Source organism: Triticum dicoccoides, chromosome 7B (assembly GCF_002162155.2).
Source record: "Triticum dicoccoides isolate Atlit2015 ecotype Zavitan chromosome 7B, WEW_v2.0, whole genome shotgun sequence".
In the NCBI taxonomy this organism is placed as follows: Eukaryota; Viridiplantae; Streptophyta; class Magnoliopsida; order Poales; family Poaceae; genus Triticum; species Triticum dicoccoides.
In genome coordinates this window covers 691062433-691068334 of record NC_041393.1, presented here as the reverse complement: position 1 = coordinate 691068334, position 5902 = coordinate 691062433, and the positions used below count along the sequence as shown (strand labels likewise).

Here is a 5902-nt window from a genome sequence, read left to right as displayed (position 1 = left end):
AAAAATGGTGCGGTGGGCTTGAAAGCAAAGTTTAATCCTGGTCATCAAACCATGTTGATCCAACGATAAAAAAATGCAGCAATAGCGAGCGCTAAACATGTTTAGCGTGTAATTAGTATCATACTAAATATGAATGTCTACCAGGCTAAAAAAAAGAAGAATGTCCATGCCAATCACAAAATTAATGTGTAATTTATATCATGCCCAATATTTTTTTGAACACGGTACAATCGAAGTCTAATATCAAACTGCAATTAATGGCCTTCCTAGTATTAACGTGTACTAGTCCCTCTATAGAAAAGGAAAAAGAAAACGAAGACGGAAAAACTAGAGAGTCCCAACCCTGGCGCGCGGCACTGCAATCTCTCGCTTGGTGTACGGAGCGGCGGCTGCCTGCTATACTCCCCTCAAAACCCCACGGGGACAGATCACAGATCCCTAATTCTCAACATATTACAGGTTTGGTCGCCACCGATCGCCTACAGCTGCCGGTGGTTCCCCAGTCGAACTCAATCATGGCCAAAGGTTCGTGCCACACAATCCCCACAAGAAACAGCCACCGCTTCCTGTTCCGGGTAAGATTCGTGCCGCCCGAGGTTGGCCCTCTGTTGGCTACGACCGTCGTTGCTGGATGCAAATGCGTTGCGTATTCTAACGGAAGCGGCATCATCCTGGTTCTCAATGTGTTGGCTGAGTACCCCGTCATAGGAAGCGCTGCCAAGATGTCCACGCACATGGTTTTACTCGACAAAACCGGCTCACCGGCGCCTTCCGTGCAGACAATGGGATTCAACAGCGCGCCTATCCCTGAGTTCACGGAAAAAGGAGCTGCTTACATCCTGCTGGTAGAAAGGGATGATCTCAAGGCCAACTGTGTGGTGGATGACTACTTCGAGGTGCTGTGCTCCGTTGACATCAGCTGGGAAAAAAACTGGACACCTCCGGCTTCACCGCCGGGTCGGGGTCATGATCTGGCCATCATGCTTGGTAAACAAGACCTCACCGATGTTTCCTTTGACGTCAGTGGGGAGAGCTTCAGCGCACATCGGTTGGTGCTCGCGGCCCGATCGCCCGTCTTAAGAGCGCAGCTCTATGGCTCGATGGCCGAAAGCAAGATGACTTCGATCACCATCCAAGACATGGAGGCCTCCACCTTCCGATCTTTGCTCCATTACATGTATCATGGTTCGCTACCCGATGCCGGCGAAAATGATAGTAGTCGCCATGTTGATAGGCGTCTGCTTGTAGCCGCTGATTTCGCGTCCACCATGGCACAGTACCAGCATCTTCTTGTAGCCGCTGATAGGTATGGGATGGAGGAGCTGAAGATGATCTGTGAGGACAAGCTATGCGGCAACGGTATCACTATAGACAGTGTGGTCTCAATGTTGGAGCTCGCGGAGGACCACGTCTGCCCCAAACTCAAAGCTCGGTGCTTTGATTTCCTCGTTGATGGTGACAATTTCAAGATGGTCGCGACGTCTGGTGAGTACCTCCATTTGATGCGAAGTTTCCCGACCCTCTTGGTCGAAGCGCGGGAGTGGTTCAAGATTGCACGTGAAAACCGACCATCATGAAACCTCCTTCTCCGAAGAAGACTAGAGTAAACTAGAGTATGGCTGAATAACGATGGGGGTGATACATAAATGTTGGTAATTACAAGCCTGTTACACTGGCATGCCTTTCGTCGGCTATCATGTAATTAGTACTCCTTCTGTAAGCTAATATAAGATCTTTTAGATCACTCACTAGTGATCTAAAAGATCTTATATTAAGTTTATAGAGGTAGTAGTTGCTGAAGAATTATACACCTTGCCTAGCTATCTTGGTTTGAACTTCTTGTTGAATTTTAGTAATGTTTTTGTATTTCTTTTCAACTACAACGACAAGTTTGAATGAAATCATAGGCTCTATGATGCCACAATTGTGTTACATTCCCTACTTTTTTTATTCGTGCATGTTTATATCTAGCCTTTGGTTAGTCACTCTTTCTGATAATCTTGAGAATCTTATCTGTATTCTTTTGAGCGCTGGCAGAAAGTTGAGAGAATCTGTATGTGGATTCGAACTGTATCTGATTGCACAATTAGATTACATAACTGTATTAACTAGAACATGTTGGAATAATTTGCTATGCTTGTAGTACAAAGGATAATACCTAAAGTACATACATTCGATTTCATCAACCCTTAATGACTGGTCATGGTGATTTTTTTCTTTGAGAATTGGTCGTGGTTATTTATGTTCTATTGCCTCCAAGACTTGTATCATTCTTGCTTAAGGTTTAAGATTTTGATAAAATACCCGTACGGTAGCAGAACCAAGCTGGAATTGTTTGCTTGCTTTAAGAACATACGATAGCGAAGCTATTCAATATTCTGTTCTCTATGCAGTCAGCAAATTGTTGCTGTTTTCTGTCATTTTGGATAAAAATTCAGTACAACTAACATCAAGCTATCGAGTCCCCGTGATGAGCAATGCTTAGATCATCTCTAGCAGACCCCACAAAAGCAGCCAAACCCGTAAAAATCTACGTTTTCAGTTCCGTGGTGTCAAAAAACGTCCTAAATAGACCCCGCAAAAGCGGTCAAAACCGTAAAAAATTTGCAGGCCCTAGGAATCCATCCCCACGACCCTTTATTTTACAGATTTGGAGACAAAATATAAGGAGGACTGAAAACCGGTCAACACTACGTCGGTCGTGCGCACACGGGCTCCGGTGACATTCCGCCACGGCACTCGCCGGAATCTCGCCGTTTACTGCTGCTGCGGCGTCGGCTTGTGGAGTAGATCACACGAGCAGCGGCTGGAGACTCGAGCAGCTACCCGGCCACGTTCGAGCTAGCTAGCTAGCAAGCTCGTGGATCCATCCGGCCACGAACGAGCTAGCTAGCTAGCAAGCAAGCTCCTCGATCCAGCCGACCATGGACGAGCTAGCTAGCTCCCGGATCCTGTTGGAATTTCCTAGTTGGTCTTTGGCCCAAAGTCCAACTAAAATTTTGAAATTCTCTTGGCCCATTCATGCACACATGCGAGTGGAGTGAGTGAGACTAAAGTTTAGTCCCACCCCGAAAGTTGAGAGAGAGTTGCACCTCTTTATAAGGTGAGCTCTTCTACCACTTGTATGAGCATGAGAAGAGGAGACCTACACGCGCGCGCTCCTCCTCCTCGCTCGCCGCGCCGCGGGTTGCGGGATTGAGCCGAGCCTAGGAAGAGCAGAGTCATTAATTAATAATTAACGGATGCGTTAATTACTGAACCGTTTCCGATTCTTTTGGATCGTTACGACTCGGGCGTGGGGTTTTCTCCCACGACCTACCCCGGCCCGCACTATATAGTCAGGCAGACGTCTACCCTAGCCGCAGCCGCTTCGTATGGTTTCTCACCACCGTTCCAGATCATTGCGCCGCCAAGCAAGTCTTCTCCATCCCTCCTTTCGGCGTGCACCGGGAGAAGGGACAATAGGGCCTCCGGAACCCTGCCTCTCGTGATCCTATACGGGAGAGGGGCGATCAGGCTTTGGGGGAGCACACCAGCGCGACTGCTGGCAGCGACAACTTTGCGAACGGCGATTTCTTCCCCGACCTCGGCAACCTCATCCTCGACGACATGGGCAACAACGTCAACGCCGGCGGTGCTGCTCCCGCTGCACCGTACATGATTCTATCCTTTCTGTTTGAGATCGTGGTAGAATTCATGTTTCTAGTATGTGCCCTAGATGTGATCTGTTCATCTTCTATGCTAGTTCGCATGATTAGTTTAATCTCTGCTAGTGCTGTCATTTTTTATCTTCTGTTTATTCGGATTAAAACTCGTAGTAATTTGCTCATATTTCCAACAATCCAAAAAGCTAATTATAGGCAATTTACTTCGACTGGTTTTGCTGCGCATCTGAAGCCGCCTGCCTTTAAGGGGCCGCAATATAAGAGGCGGCGCACGAGAGCAGTCTACTAGTTTCAGACCATGGGCTGCTATGACGCCACTACGGGCAAGCCTGAGGGCGATCTTAATCCAGCACAGCTGGAAGCTTTTGAGAAGATCGATACTCTATTTAAAGTCGCTCTTTTGGGTGTTCTTGATGATTTCATTGTGTATTCATATATGTCGTTTGACAACGGCAAGGACATGTGGGCTGCGCTCGAGGCCAAGTTTGGTGCCTCAGGCACCGGCAGCGAGTTGTACGTCATGGAGCAATTCTATGACTACAAGATGACTGATGAGCGCTCTGTTGTATAACAGGCAAGTCGTACGTCATGGAGCAATTCTATGACTACAAGATGACTGATGAGCGCTCTGTTGTATAGCAGGCTCATGAGATACAGTCGCTCGCAAAAAAACTTGAGCACTTCAAGTGTGTGTTGCCGGAGGCATCATTGCCAAGCTTCCACCTTCGTGGAACAATTTTGCTACTTCCCTGAAACACAAGAGACATGAGTTTTCCGTTGCGGATCTCATTGGTACTCTTGATGTTGAAGAGAAGGCGAGAGCAAAGGACACATGTGCTTGAGTTGCCGAGGGAGCTTCTAGTGCCCACATGGTACAGAAGAAGAACTTCCAGCCCAATAAGTTCAAAAACAACAAGAACAAAACTCAGGGGAAATGCAAGTTTGATATGAAAAACAAGCCGTCACATTCTACCAACTTCAAGAAGAATTCTCATAAGAAGGGGAAGGGACTTTGCCATGTCTGCGGTGATCCTAATCATTGGGCTCCGAAGTGTCCTACCGCTTTGAGGAGCGTGAACATGAGAAGAGAGGCAAGTCTGCTAATGTTGTCATCGGTGATATTGATATGAAGGAATCTGGGTACGGTATTCTTCCTATCATCCTTTCAGTATTTCAATCTCATGATTGGTTAATTGACACCGGTGCCAATGTACATGTTTGTGCTGATGACTCTATGTTTTATTCTTAGCAGGTCACAGGGACTTCTCCTGTGCTGATGGGGAATTGGTCACATGCTATCGTTCGAGGTGTCGGTACGGTCGATCTGAAGTTTACTTCGGGGAAGACCATGCGTCCGAAGAACGTTAATCATGTGCCATCCATCAATAAAAATCTCGTTAGTGGTTCCCGTTTATGTCGAGTTGGTTTTCGAGTCCAATAAAGTTGTAATTTCTAAGTATGGACAATTTGTTGGAAAAGTCTATGAGAGCGGAGGCTTATTCCGCATGTCTTTGTCAGATATTTGCACTAAGGTTATTAATAATGTTTGCCACAATAATGAGTCCGATATTTGGCATTCACGACTTTGTCATATTAACTTTGGTTGCATGATGCGGCTAGCCAATATGAATTTAATTCCGAAAATCTCTACTGTCAAAGGTGTTGGGGAACGTAGTAATTTAAAAAAATTCCTACGCACACACGCAAGATCATGGTGATGCATAGCAACGAGAGGGGAGAGTGTGTCCACGTACCCTCATAGACCGAAAGCGGAAGCGTTAGGACAACGCGGTTGATGTAGTCGTATGTCTTCACGATCCGACCGATCCAAGCACTGAACGTACGACACCTCCGAGTTCAGCACACGTTCAGCTCGATGACGATCCCCGGACTCCGATCCAGCAGGGTGTCAGGGATGAGTTCCGTCAACACGACGGCGTGGTGACGATGATGATGTTCTACTGACGCGGGGCTTCGCCTAAGCACCGCAACGATATGACCGACGTGGAATATGGTGGAGGGGGGCACCGCACACGGCTAAGGAACGATCACGAAGATCAACTTGTGTGTCATGGGGTGCCCGCTACCCCCGTATATAAAGGAGGGAGGGGGGGGTGTGGCCGGCCCCCTAGGGGTGCGCCTGGAGGAGTCCTACTCCCACCGGGAGTAGGACTCCCCCTTCTTGCCTTGTTGGAGAAGGAAGGGGGAAGGGGGAAAGAGGAAAGCCCCCCCCCCTT

The 5902-nt window shown here is 47.6% G+C and overlaps 1 pseudogene; it reads left to right on the top strand.

Annotated features, from left to right (window-relative positions):
- The first annotated feature begins 515 nt into the window (after nucleotides 1–515).
- Nucleotides 516–1612, top strand: LOC119339401 (annotated as a pseudogene).
- Nucleotides 1613–5902: the final 4290 nt, after the last annotated feature.